The sequence below is a fragment of the Anomaloglossus baeobatrachus genome, chromosome 2 (genome assembly GCF_048569485.1).
Source record: "Anomaloglossus baeobatrachus isolate aAnoBae1 chromosome 2, aAnoBae1.hap1, whole genome shotgun sequence".
NCBI classification, from domain to species: domain Eukaryota; kingdom Metazoa; phylum Chordata; class Amphibia; order Anura; family Aromobatidae; genus Anomaloglossus; species Anomaloglossus baeobatrachus.
Window position 1 is genome coordinate 419,721,656 of NC_134354.1, and position 20,264 is coordinate 419,741,919.

Here is a 20,264-nt window from a genome sequence, read left to right on the forward strand (position 1 = left end):
CATCCTACGATGCACACTCCCCCAAGGCCAGCAGTTGTGCAATACCCTGGCACCTTCCAGCACCAACCAAGGTAGTACCCTTCCAAACTACACTTGATCTTAGCCAAAAGGCCGAGAAGCGATAACCAGAATTGGTTTGGGCCTCGAGTGGCACCCTGGCCTATGCCGGACACATCTTAGGGAGAGAGAGTGAGGGGAGACAAACCCACGCCTACAGAAGACATTTTGTCACCCAAGCCAACCCTTGAAAAGGCTGCTTTGCAGAGCAAAAACAAGAAGAATGGTGCGTTTTGCAGCCGCCGCCCACTGCAATGAATCTGAATAACTCCTCCTTTTGGGCACAAGCAACTCCCCTCCCCCTTGCAGTCTTTCCAATTCATGATACAAAAAGGACAGACAGGACAGGACAGGTCGCCTGACTTCCCGTCACTGCCACCCTTTGCCATCCTTACCCGTAGAAAGCCCTTTCATCATCCCCAAACCCTAATCTTTTCCCTTTCCTTCCCAGCCCCCAAACCCTGCCCTCTGTACCCTTCTCACCACCCGCATCCCTTCTCCTGTCATCCCCCTACCACCCGGAAAAAAAACGGCTTGCCCCCTCCTGCCACTAGCCCACCCTCCCACCCAAAGAACAAGTTGTGCTGTGCAGCTTGTTTTCTAGGCAGCAGCGCTATTGTGATGTCAGCGGGGGCATTGTGACAAGCCGCCAGTGTTCCATCTCTTCATGTTGTGCACAGTTCAAACGGAAAATACATCAACAGGCAGACTACAGAAAAGCTTACTATCAAAGGTTAGAGGGGGGCTTTCTCAGAGGGCTTTTTACAGTTTGTCTATTCCCAATTAGCCGTTTAAGTATACTTAATGAAAGTAGTAATTCTTTCATAGGCTGCCCTTTCTTAGTATTTGACGTTCCTTATATTGCGGTATCAGGCTTCGCAGCAGGTTGCAAATCATTCATCACCCATGACTGTCCCCAATTGTGCTCAGAAGCTAAATGTCTATCATGACCTCTCTTTTAGAATGTCCAAGAGCAAGCAAACTCTTCCTCCAGGAGGGGGAGCCAACAGACCACTGAAGCCATCATCATTGCTCAAAGAAAACACCAAAAACCAATGCATGATAGGAATAAACAGGTAACTTTATTTGGAGTGGAAGCGGAGAGATCGCACCAGATGCCAATTCTAGATCTTCTCACACCTGTGGTCACTGCAGCAGCAGCATCAGCTGAATCCACTTTGTCCAAAAGGGATCTATTCCATTCAATTGCAAATGATCTAGATAAGACGGAGAACAAGATACTGCACGGGACATAGCAGAGTTGGTCAAGTTGAGTGGTGATGAGTTTGCTATTTGGATGAATAAAGCAAGTGAAAAGTGTGAAAGATAAACAGCAAAAGGAGGAAGTGTGAAAAGTGAATGGGCCAAATTGAGGTGCCTATGAAGTTGTATGCTTTCTTCCAATTCATTAATCGGGCTAATATGAATCAGGTGAATCGAGTTCTGCTTTTGGAAACTGGGTTAAGAAGGGGTGCACCGTTCCTGGAGGTACTGCAATACCAGGTCAATGCGTGGAGTGGACAGAGCAAGCTCTTTTTCCATCTCCCTGTTCTAAAAATCCATTTAATATATGGTCCCCAGATAGGGGACGTATCAGATATTAAACTGATAAGAACAGATTTTTTTTTTTTTTTTTTTTTTAAAACCATTCAGGTTAGTTAAAAACAACAATATCAAGTTTACGACTTTACTGTTTATCCAAACTCATCACAATGGTTATATTCTTTTTTTTTAATTTTCCAAAAAGTATTGCAGTACATATCCAAAGAAAGTATCACAAAAAAACAGAAAATACTGAAAAACAGAGAATTTACCTCTTATTGATACTTCACCAAATAATACCACTTTAAAACCTTCCATATGCCTTCAGCGTCCAATCCACCACCACCTCTACTCTTATCCCATTGGTAAATAACATAAAGTCTGGAAAGAATTAATCTTACACAGTCGTTAATAGGAACCACCTTCCTTTTAAAAAGTCCCAAATTTCTGACATCCCATAAGCTTTCCATCACACAAGCCATGATAAGCCACAAAATCCTCTCTTTAACACTCCCACATGCGCCAATGCCAAACATAGCCACTCTCCAATTAATATGGTTCACACCAGCCAGCCCCTTACACAGGCCTCCTACACATTTCCACACACTATAGGCGTAATCACAGTCCCACATGACATGTCTCACGGTTCTCACGTGCACCACATCTCTCCCGTGGGCACACATCCGTTCTAATCAGGTCCCTTCTCTTCTGCACTTCTCTCACAGGCAATATATCATGCAATGCCAACCACACAACATCCCTCTGCTTATTAGACATACCCGGTGTACTCAGTTTCTTCCATGCATCTGACACATCATTCCCTCTCAAATCATTAATATTACATTCTACCTCATTCGCTCTCATCCTTTTCATCACTCTCTTCGCTGCTCTGAACTCACTCATAGGTACAGCCAGCAAATCATTTTTTCTAATAAACCTCTCAATTATGTCGTACCAGACTGGACACTTGAACGACACAGGCACACGCGCATCCCTTTGTACCCAACACAAGCCATACAGCATCCAGCCCGCCATATACCTCACCATGTAGGCCCCTTTATTGTTCTTTCCCATTAGGATTACTACCGTCTTAATATAATGAAGACTAAGAAAGATTTCAATATTTGGAAAGTTTAAACCCCCATAATGACAGGCCTTGTATAAATGCTCTCTTTTTAATTTTTCCATTTTGCTCCCCCAAAAAAAGGTAAAAATCAGTTTCTCTACTCTTTTTATCTTTTTATATGGGGATGGGAAGACCCCAGAGATATAAAGGAGAATCGGCAGCACCACGGCCTTAATAATCAAAACTTTACCATTCAATGTCAGATCACGCATTCTCCAGAAATTCAGTTTCCTCTCAATCCGCAATCCACATTCTTCCCAACTCTCCGTACCTCTCAGATCATCATTAAACAACACACCCAGCACTTTGATTGGACCATCCACACTTGTCACTCCGTCCATCTTAACACTACTATCACCAAAACACTTAAAACAACATTTATTCCAGTTGACTTTAAAAGCAGACGCGCCACAGAAGAAATCCAACAACAGCTTTATTCTAGTCATAGACGCAATACTCTCACTCACTATCACTACATCATCCATATACCAAGCACCTTCACATTCTTACCGCCACTACCAGGTATTAACATCCCTCTTATCAGTTTCTCACGCCTGATCATACATAACAAAGGCTCAATCACACTGACAAATAAAACAGGGGACATTGGACACCCCTGACGGACACCTGACTTGATCTGTACTTTCCCACTCAAACATCCATTCACTAAGAATTCACTTGTCACACCGCCATACAGACATCTCACACCATCCAAGAACTTCTTAGGAAAACCCATACTATTCAAGACCTCAAACATAAAAACATGTGACACCCTATCAAACGCTTTCTCAAAATCAAGAGCCAACAACATGCACTTCTGCTTTCTAGTCTTACAGTCACCAATAACATCCCTCAACAACAACAAGTTATCACTGATGCTCCTTCCAGGCACAGCACACACTTGATCATCCTTTACAACCTTCCCAAGTACTTCACGCATACGATTAGCTAATAGTTTACTGAAAACCTTATAATCAGAATTCAGAAGCGTAATAGGCCTCCAATTCCCCAATTTACTCTTTTCCCCCTTCTTATGGATAAGTACCACTACCCCTTCTTTCATAGAGTCACACAGCATACCAGTTTCCCACATATACTTGCATATCTCCGTCAGATCCGTGCCCATACACTCCCATGCTTTCACATATAGTTCAATTGGCAAGCCATCCTTTCCAGGAGTTTTATTCTTTTGTGCACTAAACACAACCTTTCTCACTTCATCCAGAACCACCTCATCACACAAATCCTCACACTCATCTTTGCCTAGTCTACACTCCATGCTAGCCAACACTTCTGTCATTAGACCAGAATCAATCCACTTCTCTCCATACAGTCTGCTGTAAAAGGCTTTCACCTCGTCAATCACACTTTCACCAGTCACAGGAACATCATTCTCATCCACAATCACATCCATATCTACTTTCTTCCCATTCATTTTTTTAAAGAAATATCTGGTACATTTCTCATTCTTATCCAAATGTTCAACTTTTGTCCTATAGATAATTTCCTTACCCTTTTTCTCAATCAGACATTTCAACTCATTTTTTGCCTCCACCAACGAATCACTTACATCAATCCCAGACCTACTACACTTTTGTAACCAATCAATCCGAGTATTCACATCTTTAAATTTATTACGATACATGGTAGCTTTTTTGTAGCCCCATTTCCTGAAAAAAGTTTTAATCTCCCCTTTAACCCAATCCCACCACTCTAACACACTTGCAAACCTGTTTTTGTAGTACCCCCATCTTCGGTACTCTTCTTTAAACTCTTTCATCACTTTTGCATCCTCTAGCAATCTCACATTTAACTTCCATACAGCACCCCTCTTTACAGGTCCACCATCCCCTCTGAACACACCCTTCAAACATTCGTGGTCCGAAAAAGGAACCGCACACTTTTCAAACCTTACACACTCAATATTTTTAGAAAAAAACATACGGTCAATCCGTGATTCTATACCTCCTCTGTCCGCCTTGTACGTAGGTGGTGGTGGATTGCCCAACTTTACAACAGCGGCATCTGAGAAAGAAAAATCAGAAATGATATGTAACAGCTTTTTCCCGGTTACATCCATATTACCTTCCGTCGTACAATTAAAATCCCCAACAAAAATAGTAGGCATTTTTCCTGGCAAAAATAAACCAACTTTCTCTAACAGAGCTAAACGATCTTCTTTTCTCGTAGGACAATATACATTAACAATCCTAACCCGCCACCCTCTATAGTTAATAATTGCAATGATACATCTCCCCACCTCCACTACTGTATAACTATCAAAAGAAAAGTCCTTGTTACCCAACAGAATCCCCACACCATCATTTTTATTTACAGACGAACTAGACCAAATGTGTTGTCCATGAGGCCAATCTTGATCCGTAGGAGCATCAAACAGTCTGCACTCCTGCAAACAAAAGATATCTGCACCTATTTTAGAAACATATTTGAGGATAGTAGCTCTTCTTCCTCTGGATTTAATTTGTCTCACATTCAAGGATAGGACATTACATGTAGTTTTGGGAGCCATGTTCTTACTAGTTTAACCAGGTAACCGTAAGCTGGCCATCTTCGCCTCAACCTTCTCCTTCTGGAGGCTGGCAGGGAGACACAAAGCAGTGAGTGTCTGCAACCTCCCCAAAAAAATCATCAACTCCAGGTGAAAAGCTAATGTCAGGGTAGACCCGATCACTCAAAGGGCTTGCACTTGCAGTACTGACAGTGCTCCACCCCTTGTCTGCAAGCTTTAATTTCTTAGCAGCCATAAACTCCCCCTCCTCCGATGACCTGACTGCAGCTGAAGCAGAAAAATCCCCCTGCCCAGCTGGACTACCATCTTTGCTCACCAGAGACTTTGTTGTACCCCATGACAGCGCAGGGGACTTGCTCAAATCCTCCTCGATTTCCCCCTCGCCACAGGCAGCAGAGTGATAAGGGAGATCAGCTTCCAGCTCGGAGACCTCCATTCCTTGATCAGGTGGACATGGAGAGACTGCAGGAGCTTTATCCAAATCCTGAGCAGTAGTAACAGGGAGAAGAACAGGGTCATTAGCAGAAACAGCAACAGGGTGACTAGCAGCTGGTGCAGCCTTAACAGGAGCTACAGGGGCCGCTGCGACCACCTGAGCGTATAGCCTGGTCTTAGTGCGGTTCCTGCAGTCCCGATAGGCATGCCCGACTTCTCCACAAGCATTGCAAACAATGGGGTTGCTGCAATCCCTAGCCATGTGCCCCACCTGGTTACATTTCCTACAGGTTGCTTCATAAGGACACTTATCCTGAGTGTGACCAAAAACATTACATTTCCGGCAAAAATAAGGGGCATCTGGATAGAACAGGTAACCAGAATCTTTCCCAATATGAAAAGTAGAGGGAGGGTGGCGGAAACCCCCAGGGCCCTGAGGGTCCACCCCAAAACGCACAAAATATTTATGCTTGCCGTCCAGAGTCCCTCCTTGTTGGTAATTTTGTGTGAGTACTGAACATAGCTGCAATGCTTCATCAGGAAGTCTGTGATTTCTGCCACATTAACAAAAGGGTTGTGCATAAACACCACTAAAGGAACATCGCCCTTAGAATAAAGCAGGGTAAAGTCAAGTCCACTCAGCAAAGAGTTAGTAGTATTCATTAACAAGGACCGATAAAGATTCTGGCAAGCGCCAATATGGGAAAGGACAAGCACATACCGTCCACTTCGTCTGAACTCCTGAAGACAAACGATCTCATTCTTCTTCACATCCAGGATGTCATATAGAACTTTGTTCACCAAGTATTCCAGATGGAAATGCTGCAACTTTTCCTCTGCGACATCAATACGGAAACCAAAACGGACCCGGGTATCCCCGGTCCCAGCAAAACGGACGGTGGCGCCCATCTTCAAAACACCTCCTGGATCACCAAGGGTTAACAGCCTCGCTCACTACCCCCAATAGCAGCATGTAGCCATTTAAGCTACAAGGCCAAGGGTAGCAATTGAGGACCGCCTGCTAAGACACACGATCCTAGCCAAAAGGCGTCGCCTTCTCGTTTCCTGCTCACTACCCCCAATAGCAGCATGTAGCCATTTAAGCTACAAGGCCAAGGGTAGCAATTGGGAACCTTCTGGCAAGACACTTGATCTTAGCCAAAAGGCCGAGAAGCGATAACCAGAATTGGTTTGGGCCTCGAGTGGCACCCTGGCCTATGCCGGACACATCTTAGGGAGAGAGAGCGAGAGGGAGACAAACCCACGCCTACAGAAGACATTTTGTCACCCAAGCCAACCCTTGAAAAGGCTGCTTTGCAGAGCAAAAACAAGAAGAATGGTGCGTTTTGCAGCCGCCGCCCACTGCAATGAATCTGAATAACTCCTCCTTTAGGGCGCAAGCAACTCCCCTCCCCCTTGCAGTCTTTCCAATTCACGATACAAAAAGACGGACAGGACAGGTTGCCTGACTTTCCGTCACTGCCACCCTTTGCCATCCTTACCCGTAGAAAGCCCTTTCATCATCCCCAAACCCTAATCTTTTCCCTTTCCTTCCCAGCCCCCAAACCCTGCCCTCTGTACCCTTCTCACCACCCGCATCCCTTCTCCTGTCATCCCCCTACCACCCGGGAAAAAAAGAGCTTGCCCCCTCCTTCCACTAGCCCACCCTCCCACCCAAAGAACAACTTCTGCTGCGCAGCTTGTTTTCTAGGCAGCAGCGCTATTGTGATGTCAGCGGGGGCATTGTGACAAGCCGCCAGTGTTCCGTCTCTTCATGTTGTGCACAGTTCAAACGGAAAATACATCAACAGGCAGACTACAGAAAAGCTTACTATCAAAGGTTAGAGGGGGGCTTTCTCAGAGGGCTTTTTACAGTTTTTCTATTCCCAATTAGCCGTTTAAGTCTACTTATTGAAAGTAGTAATTCTTTCATAGGCCGCCCTTTCTTAGTATTTGACGTTCCTTATATTGCGGTATCAGGCTTCGCAGCAGGTTGCAAATCATTCATCACCCATGACTGTCCCCAATTGTGCTCAGAAGCTAAATGTCTATCATGACCTCTCTTTTAGAATGTCCAAGAGCAAGCAAACTCTTCCTCCAGGAGGGGGAGCCAACAGACCACTGAAGCCATCATCATTGCTCAAAGAAAACACCAAAAACCAATGCATGATAGGAATAAACAGGTAACTTTATTTGGAGTGGAAGCGGAGAGATCGCACCAGATGCCAATTCTAGATCTTCTCACACCTGTGGTCACTGCAGCAGCAGCATCAGCTGAATCCACTTTGTCCAAAAGGAATCTATTCCATTCAATTGCAAATGATCTAGATAAGACGGAGAACAAGATACTGCACGGGACATAGCAGAGTTGGTCAAGTTGAGTGGTGATGAGTTTGCTATTTGGATGAATAAAGCAAGTGAAAAGTGTGAAAGATAAAAAGCAAAAGGAGGAAGTGTGAAAAGTGAATGGGCCAAATTGAGGTGCCTATGAAGTTGTATGCTTTCTTCCAATTCATTAATCGGGCTAATATGAATCAGGTGAATCGAGTTCTGCTTTTGGAAACTGGGTTAAGAAGGGGTGCACCGGTCCTGGAGGTACTGCAATACCAGGTCAATGCGTGGAGTGGACAGAGCAAGCTCTTTTTCCATCTCCCTATTCTAAAAATCCATTTAATATATGGTCCCCAGATAGGGGACGTATCAGATATTAAACTGATAAGAACAGATTTTTTTTTTTCATCCGCAATTTTCAGAAAACGGTCATCGGCCACCACACAAAAGCGCAGTGCCGCAGGTGATCGCCTCCCGAGCCCAGGAACCACCAGCCATAAGGGGACGTAAGCACCAAAAGGCGCAACAATCCCCGAAGCCAGCGGTTGTGCAAGCCCGGGCCCCTCCCAGCCAAGACCAAGGCAAACCCAATGAAGGGACTACACTTAATTTTAGCCAAAAGGCCGAGAAGCGATAACCAGAATTGGTTTGGGCCTCGAGTGGCACCCTGGCCTATGCCGGACACATCTTAGGGAGAGAGAGCGAGAGGGAGACAAACCCACGTCTACAGAAGACATTTTGTCACCCAAGCCAACCCTTGAAAAGGCTGCTTTGCAGAGCAAAAACAAGAAGAATGGTGCGTTTTGCAGCCGCCGCCCACTGCAATGAATCTGAAGAACTCCTCCTTTAGGGCGCAAGCAACTCCCCTCCCCCTTGCAGTCTTTCCAATTCACGATACAAAAAGACGGACAGGACAGGTTGCCTGACTTTCCGTCACTGCCACCCTTTGCCATCCTTACCCGTAGAAAGCCCTTTCATCATCCCCAAACCCTAATCTTTTCCCTTTCCTTCCCAGCCCCCAAACCCTGCCCTCTGTACCCTTCTCACCACCCGCATCCCTTCTCTTGTCATCCCCCTACCACCCGGGAAAAAAAGAGCTTGCCCCCTCCTTCCACTAGCCCACCCTCCCACCCAAAGAACAACTTCTGCTGCGCAGCTTGTTTTCTAGGCAGCAGCGCTATTGTGATGTCAGCAGGGGCATTGTGACAAGCCGCCAGTGTTCCGTCTCTTCATGTTGTGCACAGTTCAAACGGAAAATACATCAACAGGCAGACTACAGAAAAGCTTACTATCAAAGGTTAGAGGGGGGCTTTCTCAGAGGGCTTTTTACAGTTTTTCTATTCCCAATTAGCCGTTTAAGTGTACTTATTGAAAGTAGTAATTCTTTCATAGGCCGCCCTTTCTTAGTATTTGACGTTCCTTATATTGCGGTATCAGGCTTCGCAGCAGGTTGCTTCATCACCCATGACTGTCCCCAATTGTGCTCAGAAGCTAAATGTCTATCATGACCTCTCTTTTAGAATGTCCAAGAGCAAGCAAACTCTTCCTCCAGGAGGGGGAGCCAACAGACCACTGAAGCCATCATCATTGCTCAAAGAAAACACCAAAAGCCAATGCATGATAGGAATAAACAGGTAACTTTATTTGGAGTGGAAGCGGAGAGATCGCACCAGATGCCAATTCTAGATCTTCTCACACCTGTGGTCACTGCAGCAGCAGCATCAGCTGAATCCACTTTGTCCAAAAGGGATCTATTCCATTCAATTGCAAATGATCTAGATAAGACGGAGAACAAGATACTGCACGGGACATAGCAGAGTTGGTCAAGTTGAGTGGTGATGAGTTTTCTATTTGGATGAATAAAGCAAGTGAAAAGTGTGAAAGATAAAAAGCAAAAGGAGGAAGTGTGAAAAGTGAATGGGCCAAATTGAGGTGCCTATGAAGTTGTATGCTTTCTTCCAATTCATTAATCGGGCTAATATGAATCAGGTGAATCGAGTTCTGCTTTTGGAAACTGGATTAAGAAGGGGTGCACCGGTCCTGGAGGTACTGCAATACCAGGTCAATGCGTGGAGTGGACAGAGCAAGCTCTTTTTCCATCTCCCTGTTCTAAAAATCCATTTAATATATGGTCCCCAGATAGGGGACGTATCAGATATTAAACTGATAAGAACAGATTTTTTTTTTTTTTTTTTGAAGGATGAGTTTGAAAATAATAAAATGACCGCCTCTCGTTGCCCAGGTAACTGTCCGTCACAAGAGGGCTATGACATCCTACGATGCACACTCCCCCAAGGCCAGCAGTTGTGCAATACCCTGGCACCTTTCAGCACCAACCAAGGTAGTACCCTCCCAAACTACACTTGATCTTAGCCAAAAGGCCGAGAAGCGATAACCAGAATTGGTTTGGGCCTCGAGTGGCACCCTGGCCTATGCCGGACACATCTTAGGGAGAGAGAGCGAGAGGGAGACAAACCCACGTCTACAGAAGACATTTTGTCACCCAAGCCAACCCTTGAAAAGGCTGCTTTGCAGAGCAAAAACCAGAAGAATGGTGCGTTTTGCAGCCGCCGCCCACTGCAATGAATCTGAATAACTCCTCCTTTAGGGCGCAAGCAACTCCCCTCCCCCTTGCAGTCTTTCCAATTCACGATACAAAAAGACGGACAGGACAGGTTGCCTGACTTTCCGTCACTGCCACCCTTTGCCATCCTTACCCGTAGAAAGCCCTTTCATCATCCCCAAACCCTAATCTTTTCCCTTTCCTTCCCAGCCCCCAAACCCTGCCCTCTGTACCCTTCTCACCACCCGCATCCCTTCTCCTGTCATCCCCCTACCACCCGGGAAAAAAGAGCTTGCCCCCTCCTTCCACTAGCCCACCCTCCCACCCAAAGAACAACTTCTGCTGCGCAGCTTGTTTTCTAGGCAGCAGCGCTATTGTGATGTCAGCGGGGGCATTGTGACAAGCCGCCAGTGTTCCGTCTCTTCATGTTGTGCACAGTTCAAACGGAAAATACATCAACAGGCAGACTACAGAAAAGCTTACTATCAAAGGTTAGAGGGGGGCTTTCTCAGAGGGCTTTTTACAGTTTTTCTATTCCCAATTAGCCGTTTAAGTGTACTTATTGAAAGTAGTAATTCTTTCATAGGCTGCCCTTTCTTAGTATTTGACGTTCCTTATATTGCGGTATCAGGCTTCGCAGCAGGTTGCAAATCATTCATCACCCATGACTGTCCCCAATTGTGCTCAGAAGCTAAATGTCTATCATGACCTCTCTTTTAGAATGTCCAAGAGCAAGCAAACCCTTCCTCCAGGAGGGGGAGCCAACAGACCACTGAAGCCATCATCATTGCTCAAAGAAAACACCAAAAACCAATGCATGATAGGAATAAACAGGTAACTTTATTTGGAGTGGAAGCGGAGAGATCGCACCAGATGCCAATTCTAGATCTTCTCACACCTGTGGTCACTGCAGCAGCAGCATCAGCTGAATCCACTTTGTCCAAAAGGGATCTATTCCATTCAATTGCAAATGATCTAGATAAGACGGAGAACAAGTTACTGCACGGGACATAGCAGAGTTGGTCAAGTTGAGTGGTGATGAGTTTGCTATTTGGATGAATAAAGCAAGTGAAAAGTGTGAAAGATAAAAAGCAAAAGGAAGAAGTGTGAAAAGTGAATGGGCCAAATTGAGGTGCCTATGAAGTTGTATGCTTTCTTCCAATTCATTAATCGGGCTAATATGAATCAGGTGAATCGAGTTCTGCTTTTGGAAACTGGGTTAAGAAGGGGTGCACCGGTCCTGGAGGTACTGCAATACCAGGTCAATGCGTGGAGTGGACAGAGCAAGCTCTTTTTCCATCTCCCTGTTCTAAAAATCCATTTAATATATGGTCCCCAGATAGGGGACGTATCAGATATTAAACTGATAAGAACAGATTTTTTTTTTTTTTTTTTTGAAGGATGAGTTTGAAAATAATAAAGTGACCACCTCTCGTTGCCCAGGTAACTGTCCGTCACAAGAGGGCTATAACATCCTACGATGCACACTCCCCCAAGGCCAGCAGTTGTGCAATACCCTGGCACCTTTCAGCACCAACCAAGGTAGTACCCTCCCAAACTACACTTGATCTTAGCCAAGAGGCCGAGAAGCGATAACCAGAATTGGTTTGGGCCTCGAGTGGCACCCTGGCCTATGCCGGACACATCTTAGGGAGAGAGAGCGAGAGGGAGACAAACCCACGCCTACAGAAGACATTTTGTCACCCAAGCCAACCCTTGAAAAGGCTGCTTTGCAGAGCAAAAACAAGAAGAATGGTGCGTTTTGCAGCCGCCGCCCACTGCAATGAATCTGAATAACTCCTCCTTTAGGGCGCAAGAAACTCCCTCCCCCCTTGCAGTCTTTCCAATTCACGATACAAAAAGACGGACAGGACAGGTTGCCTGACTTTCCATCACTGCCACCCTTTGCCATCCTTACCCGTAGAAAGCCCTTTCATCATCCCCAAACCCTAATCTTTTCCCTTTCCTTCCCAGCCCCCAAACCCTGCCCTCTGTACCCTTCTCACCACCCGCATCCCTTCTCCTGTCATCCCCCTACCACCCGGGAAAAAAAGAGCTTGCCCCCTCCTTCCACTAGCCCACCCTCCCACCCAAAGAACAACTTCTGCTGCGCAGCTTGTTTTCAAGGCAGCAGCGCTATTGTGATGTCAGCGGGGGCATTGTGACAAGCCGCCAGTGTTCCGTCTCTTCATGTTGTGCACAGTTCAAACGGAAAATACATCAACAGGCAGACTACAGAAAAGCTTACTATCAAAGGTTAGAGGGGGGCTTTCTCAGAGGGCTTTTTACAGTTTTTCTATTCCCAATTAGCCGTTTAAGTGTACTTATTGAAAGTAGTAATTCTTTCATAGGCCGCCCTTTCTTAGTATTTGACGTTCCTTATATTGCGGTATCAGGCTTCGCAGCAGGTTGCAAATCATTCATCACCCATGACTGTCCCCAATTGTGCTCAGAAGCTAAATGTCTATCATGACCTCTCTTTTAGAATGTCCAAGAGCAAGCAAACTCTTCCTCCAGGAGGGGGAGCCAACAGACCACTGAAGCCATCATCATTGCTCAAAGAAAACACCAAAAACCAATGCATGATAGGAATAAACAGGTAACTTTCTTTGGAGTGGAAGCGGAGAGATCGCACCAGATGCCAATTCTAGATCTTATCACACCTGTGGTCACTGCAGCAGCAGGTGAATCCACTTTGTCCAAAAGGGATCTATTCCATTCAATTGCAAATGATCTAGATAAGACGGAGAACAAGATACTGCACGGGACATAGCAGAGTTGGTCAAGTTGAGTGGTGATGAGTTTGCTATTTGGATGAATAAAGCAAGTGAAAAGTGTGAAAGATAAAAAGCAAAAGGAGGAAGTGTGAAAAGTGAATGGGCCAAATTGAGGTGCCTATGAAGTTGTATGCTTTCTTCCAATTCATTAATCGGGCTAATATGAATCAGGTGAATCGAGTTCTGCTTTTGGAAACTGGGTTAAGAAGGGGTGCACCGGTCCTGGAGGTACTGCAATACCAGGTCAATGCGTGGAGTGGACAGAGCAAGCTCTTTTTCCATCTCCCTGTTCTAAAAATCCATTTAATATATGGTCCCCAGATAGGGGACGTATCAGATATTAAACTGATAAGAACAGATTTTTTTTTTTATTTTTTTTTTTGAAGGATGAGTTTGAAAATAATAAAGTGACCGCCTCTCGTTGCCCAGGTAACTGTCCGTCACAAGAGGGCTATGACATCCTACGATGCACACTCCCCCAAGGCCAACAGTTGTGCAATACCCTGGCACCTTTCAGCACCAACCAAGGTAGTACCCTCCCAAACTACACTTGATCTTAGCCAAAAGGCCGAGAAGCGATAACCAGAATTGGTTTGGGCCTCGAGTGGCACCCTGGCCTATGCCGGACACATCTTAGGGAGAGAGAGCGAGAGGGAGACAAACCCACGCCTACAGAAGACATTTTGTCACCCAAGCCAACCCTTGAAAAGGCTGCTTTGCAGAGCAAAAACAAGAAGAATGGTGCGTTTTGCAGCCGCCGCCCACTGCAATGAATCTGAATAACTCCTCCTTTAGGGCGCAAGCAACTCCCCTCCCCCTTGCAGTCTTTCCAATTCACGATACAAAAAGACGGACAGGACAGGTTGCCTGACTTTCCGTCACTGCCACCCTTTGCCATCCTTACCCGTAGAAAGCCCTTTCATCATCCCCAAACCCTAATCTTTTCCCTTTCCTTCCCAGCCCCCAAACCCTGCCCTCTGTACCCTTCTCACCACCCGCATCCCTTCTCCTGTCATCCCCCTACCACCCGGGAAAAAAAGAGCTTGCCCCCTCCTTCCACTAGCCCACCCTCCCACCCAAAGAACAACTTCTGCTGCACAGCTTGTTTTCTAGGCAGCAGCGCTATTGTGATGTCAGCGGGGGCATTGTGACAAGCCGCCAGTGTTCCGTCTCTTCATGTTGTGCACAGTTCAAACGGAAAATACATCAACAGGCAGACTACAGAAAAGCTTACTATCAAAGGTTAGAGGGGGGCTTTCTCAGAGGGCTTTTTACAGTTTTTCTATTCCCAATTAGCCGTTTAAGTGTACTTATTGAAAGTAGTAATTCTTTCATAGGCTGCCCTTTCTTAGTATTTGACGTTCCTTATATTGCGGTATCAGGCTTCGCAGCAGGTTGCAAATCATTCATCACCCATGACTGTCCCCAATTGTGCTCAGAAGCTAAATGTCTATCATGACCTCTCTTTTAGAATGTCCAAGAGCAAGCAAACTCTTCCTCCAGGAGGGGGAGCCAACAGACCACTGAAGCCATCATCATTGCTCAAAGAAAACACCAAAAACCAATGCATGATAGGAATAAACAGGTAACTTTATTTGGAGTGGAAGCGGAGAGATCGCACCAGATGCCAATTCTAGATCTTCTCACACCTGTGGTCACTGCAGCAGCAGCATCAGCTGAATCCACTTTGTCCAAAAGGGATCTATTCCATTCAATTGCAAATGATCTAGATAAGACGAAGAACAAGATACTGCACGGGACATAGCAGAGTTGGTCAAGTTGAGTGGTGATGAGTTTGCTATTTGGATGAATAAAGCAAGTGAAAAGTGTGAAAGATAAAAAGCAAAAGGAGGAAGTGTGAAAAGTGAATGGGCCAAATTGAGGTGCCTATGAAGTTGTATGCTTTCTTCCAATTCATTAATCGGGCTAATATGAATCAGGTGAATCGAGTTCTGCTTTTGGAAACTGGGTTAAGAAGGGGTGCACCGGTCCTGGAGGTACTGCAATACCAGGTCAATGCGTGGAGTGGACAGAGCAAGCTCTTTTTCCATCTCCCTGTTCTAAAAATCCATTTAATATATGGTCCCCAGATAGGGGACGTATCAGATATTAAACTGATAAGAACAGATTTAATGAAGCTTTCCAAAGCACCACAAAAATGCATGACCGAAGTCACACTAAAAACAGTGCAAAGGCTAGGATTCGTGTGGACCCCACCGTGAGGAGAGGGTCCCCAAAAATCAACCCCGTCCCTCCGAGCCAGAAGGCCACAGCAAGGGTCAGGGATCTTCGGTGCTCCCCCAAGCCGAAGCCTGGTTGAGCCTTGTTGTTGCTCCCAGCGTCCACCCAGGCATCTTACCCAAGTGGAGTAGAGAGCTACTAGTTGTTGGTTTCGCAGCCGAAACTGCCCGGACCGTCAACCGGTGTTGGTTTCTCAGCCCAAGGCTAACCGGACCTCCAACCGGGTGTTGGTTTCTCAGCCGAAGCTGACCCAGACCTCCAACCGGGTGTTGGTTTCTCAGCCGAAGCTGACCCGGACCTCCAACCGGGTGTTAGTTTCTCAGCCCAAAGCTGACCAGACCTCCGACCGGGATTATAAAAATTTCCCTTCCTAGCCAGAAGGCCGGGATAGGGTAATATGCTCAAAAAGTATGAAAAGGCAAGGTACGGTGTGCTACAGAGCCCAAGGCTTGCCGGGGTCCCAAGCCAGCAAGCTCAGACTCACTCCAGGGTCGTCAGTCCTGGGGCACGTTGTACCATAGCCCCCCACCCTTACTCAGTCTAATAGCCTCGATCCTGGTAGGGCCATGTTTTCCTCTAGATGAATATATTATCCACCCAGAGAACTAGCAAGCGCAACTTTCCAGTGTGCATTGTATCATTGTACTAAGGTGGCCTGGAGCTTAAACCACCTCTTCGAACAACACTACACATGATCTTAGCCAAAAGGCCGAGAAGCGATAACCAGAATTGGTTTGGGCCTCGAGTGGCACCCTGGCCTATGCCGGACACATCTTAGGGAGAGAGCGAGAGGGAGACAAACCCACGCCTACACAAGACATTTTGTCACCCAAGCCAGCCCTTGAAAAGGCTGCTTTGCAGAGCAAAAACAAGAAGAATGGTGCGTTTTGCAGCCGCCGCCCACTGCAATGAATCTGAATAACTCCTCCTTTAGGGCGCAAGCAACTCCCCTCCCCCTTGCAGTCTTTCCAATTCACGATACAAAAAGACGGACAGGACAGGTTGCCTGACTTTCTGTCACTGCCACCCTTTGCCATCCTTACCCGTAGAAAGCCCTTTCATCATCCCCAAACCCTAATCTTTTCCCTTTCCTTCCCAGCCCCCAAACCCTGCCCTCTGTACCCTTCTCACCACCCGCATCCCTTCTCCTGTCATCCCCCTACCACCCGGGAAAAAAAGAGCTTGCCCCCTCCTTCCACTAGCCCACCCTCCCACCCAAAGAACAACTTCTGCTGTGCAGCTTGTTTTCTAGGCAGCAGCGCTATTGTGATGTCAGCGGGGGCATTGTGACAAGCCGCCAGTGTTCCGTCTCTTCATGTTGTGCACAGTTCAAACGGAAAATACATCAACAGGCAGACTACAGAAAAGCTTACTAACAAAGGTTAGAGGGGGGCTTTCTCAGAGGGCTTTTTACAGTTTTTCTATTCCCAATTAGCCGTTTAAGTGTACTTATTGAAAGTAGTAATTCTTTCATAGGCCGCCCTTTCTTAGTATTTGACGTTCCTTATATTGCGGTATCAGGCTTCGCAGCAGGTTGCAAATCATTCATCACCCATGACTGTCCCCAATTGTGCTCAGAAGCTAAATGTCTATCATGACCTCTCTTTTAGAATGTCCAAGAGCAAGCAAACTCTTCCTCCAGGAGGGGGAGCCAACAGACCACTGAAGCCATCATCATTGCTCAAAGAAAACACCAAAAACCAATGCATGATAGGAATAAACAGGTAACTTTATTTGGAGTGGAAGCGGAGAGATCGCACCAGATGCCAATTCTAGATCTTCTCACACCTGTGGTCACTGCAGCAGCAGGTGAATCCACTTTGTCCAAAAGGGATCTATTCCATTCTATTGCAAATGATCTAGATAAGACAGAGAACAAGATACTGCACGGGACATAGCAGAGTTGGTCAAGTTGAGTGGTGATGAGTTTGCTATTTGGATGAATAAAGCAAGTGAAAAGTGTGAAAGATAAACAGCAAAAGGAGGAAGTGTGAAAAGTGAATGGGCCAAATTGAGGTGCCTATGAAGTTGTATGCTTTCTTCCAATTCATTAATCGGGCTAATATGAATCAGGTGAATCGAGTTCTGCTTTTGGAAACTGGGTTAAGAAGGGGTGCACCGGTCCTGGAGGTACTGCAATACCAGGTCAATGCGTGGAGTGGACAGAGCAAGCTCTTTTTCCATCTCCCTGTTCTAAAAATCCATTTAATATATGGTCCCCAGATAGGGGACGTATCAGATATTAAACTGATAAGAACAGATTTTTTTTTTTTTTTTTGAAGGATGAGTTTGAAAATAATAAAGTGACCGCCTCTCGTTGCCCAGGTAACTGTCCGTCACAAGAGGGCTATGACATCCTACGATGCACACTCCCCCAAGGCCAGCAGTTGTGCAATACCCTGGCACCTTTCAGCACCAACCAAGGTAGTACCCTCCCAAACTACACTTGATCTTAGCCAAAAGGCAGAGAAGCGATAACCAGAATTGGTTTGGGCCTCGAGTGGCACCCTGGCCTATGCCAGACACATCTTAGGGAGAGAGAGCGAGAGGGAGACAAACCCACGCCTACAGAAGACATTTTGTCACCCAAGCCAACCCTTGAAAAGGCTGCTTTGCAGAGCAAAAACAAGAAGAATGGTGCGTTTTGCAGCCGCCGCCCACTGCAATGAATCTGAATAACTCCTCCTTTAGGGCGCAAGCAACTCCCCTCCCCCTTGCAGTCTTTCCAATTCACGATACAAAAAGACGGACAGGACAGGTTGCCTGACTTTCCGTCACTGCCACCCTTTGCCATCCTTACCCGTAGAAAGCCCTTTCATCATCCCCAAACCCTAATCTTTTCCCTTTCCTTCCCAGCCCCCAAACCCTGCCCTCTGTACCCTTCTCACCACCCGCATCCCTTCTCCTGTCATCCCCCTACCACCCGGGAAAAAAAGAGCTTGCCCCCTCCTTCCACTAGCCCACCCTCCCACCCAAAGAACAACTTCTGCTGCGCAGCTTGTTTTCTAGGCAGCAGCGCTATTGTGATGTCAGCGGGGGCATTGTGACAATCCGCCAGTGTTCCGTCTCTTCATGTTGTGCACAGTTCAAACGGAAAATACATCAACAGGCAGACTACAGAAAAGCTTACTATCAAAGGTTAGAGGGGGGCTTTCTCAGAGGGCTTTTTACAGTTTTTCTATTCCCAATTAGCCGTTTAAGTGTACTTATTGAAAGTAGTAATTCTTTCATAGGCCGCCCTTTCTTAGTATTTGACGTTCCTTATATTGCGGTATCAGGCTTCGCAGCAGGTTGCAAATCATTCATCACCCATGACTGTCCCCAATTGTGCTCAGAAGCTAAATGTCTATCATGACCTCTCTTTTAGAATGTCCAAGAGCAAGCAAACTCTTCCTCCAGGAGGGGGAGCCAACAGACCACTGAAGCCATCATCATTGCTCAAAGAAAACACCAAAAACCAATGCATGATAGGAATAAACAGGTAACTTTATTTGGAGTGGAAGCGGAGAGATCGCACCAGATGCCAATTCTAGATCTTATCACACCTGTGGTCACTGCAGCAGCAGGTGAATCCACTTTGTCCAAAAGGGATCTATTCCATTCAATTGCAAATGATCTAGATAAGACGGAGAACAAGATACTGCACGGGACATAGCAGAGTTGGTCAAGTTGAGTGGTGATGAGTTTGCTATTTGGATGAATAAAGCAAGTGAAAAGTGTGAAAGATAAAAAGCAAAAGGAGGAAGTGTGAAAAGTGAATGGGCCAAATTGAGGTGCCTATGAAGTTGTATGCTTTCTTCCAATTCATTAATCGGGCTAATATGAATCAGGTGAATCGAGTTCTGCTTTTGGAAACTGGGTTAAGAAGGGGTGCACCGGTCCTGGAGGTACTGCAATACCAGGTCAATGCGTGGAGTGGACAGAGCAAGCTCTTTTTCCATCTCCCTGTTCTAAAAATCCATTTAATATATGGTCCCCAGATAGGGGACGTATCAGATATTAAACTGATAAGAACAGATTTTTTTTTTTATTTTTTTTTTTGAAGGATGAGTTTGAAAATAATAAAGTGACCGCCTCTCGTTGCCCAGGTAACTGTCCGTCACAAGAGGGCTATGACATCCTACGATGCACACTCCCCCAAGGCCAACAGTTGTGCAATACCCTGGCACCTTTCAGCACCAACCAAGGTAGTACCCTCCCAAACTACACTTGATCTTAGCCAAAAGGCCGAGAAGCGATAACCAGAATTGGTTTGGGCCTCGAGTGGCACCCTGGCCTATGCCGGACACATCTTAGGGAGAGAGAGCGAGAGGGAGACAAACCCACGCCTACAGAAGACATTTTGTCACCCAAGCCAACCCTTGAAAAGGCTGCTTTGCAGAGCAAAAACAAGAAGAATGGTGCGTTTTGCAGCCGCCGCCCACTGCAATGAATCTGAATAACTCCTCCTTTAGGGCGCAAGCAACTCCCCTCCCCCTTGCAGTCTTTCCAATTCACGATACAAAAAGACGGACAGGACAGGTTGCCTGACTTTCCGTCACTGCCACCCTTTGCCATCCTTACCCGTAGAAAGCCCTTTCATCATCCCCAAACCCTAATCTTTTCCCTTTCCTTCCCAGCCCCCAAACCCTGCCCTCTGTACCCTTCTCACCACCCGCATCC

At 46.2% G+C, this 20,264-nt stretch overlaps 7 non-coding genes and 1 pseudogene across 7 annotated transcripts; all 8 read right to left on the minus strand.

Moving 5' to 3' along the window:
- Nucleotides 1–1,523: 1,523 nt before the first annotated feature.
- Nucleotides 1,524–1,729, minus strand: LOC142292485 (U2 spliceosomal RNA; annotated as a pseudogene).
- Nucleotides 1,730–8,263: 6,534 nt separating this feature from the next.
- Nucleotides 8,264–8,451, minus strand: LOC142292511 (U2 spliceosomal RNA). Its single transcript, XR_012750665.1, has one exon. It is a non-coding gene; the product is annotated as a U2 spliceosomal RNA (small nuclear RNA).
- A 1,594-nt stretch (nt 8,452–10,045) lies between these two features.
- On the minus strand, nt 10,046–10,238 carry LOC142292578 (U2 spliceosomal RNA). Its single transcript, XR_012750717.1, has one exon. It is a non-coding gene; the product is annotated as a U2 spliceosomal RNA (small nuclear RNA).
- Nucleotides 10,239–11,808: 1,570 nt separating this feature from the next.
- LOC142292590 (U2 spliceosomal RNA) lies at nt 11,809–12,002 on the minus strand. The gene has a single exon (XR_012750728.1). It is a non-coding gene; the product is annotated as a U2 spliceosomal RNA (small nuclear RNA).
- Nucleotides 12,003–13,567: 1,565 nt separating this feature from the next.
- On the minus strand, nt 13,568–13,765 carry LOC142292504 (U2 spliceosomal RNA). The gene has a single exon (XR_012750658.1). It is a non-coding gene; the product is annotated as a U2 spliceosomal RNA (small nuclear RNA).
- A 1,571-nt stretch (nt 13,766–15,336) lies between these two features.
- LOC142293230 (U2 spliceosomal RNA) lies at nt 15,337–15,521 on the minus strand. The gene has a single exon (XR_012751214.1). It is a non-coding gene; the product is annotated as a U2 spliceosomal RNA (small nuclear RNA).
- Nucleotides 15,522–17,710: 2,189 nt separating this feature from the next.
- LOC142292569 (U2 spliceosomal RNA) lies at nt 17,711–17,902 on the minus strand. Its single transcript, XR_012750708.1, has one exon. It is a non-coding gene; the product is annotated as a U2 spliceosomal RNA (small nuclear RNA).
- A 1,565-nt stretch (nt 17,903–19,467) lies between these two features.
- LOC142292505 (U2 spliceosomal RNA) lies at nt 19,468–19,665 on the minus strand. Its single transcript, XR_012750659.1, has one exon. It is a non-coding gene; the product is annotated as a U2 spliceosomal RNA (small nuclear RNA).
- Nucleotides 19,666–20,264: the final 599 nt, after the last annotated feature.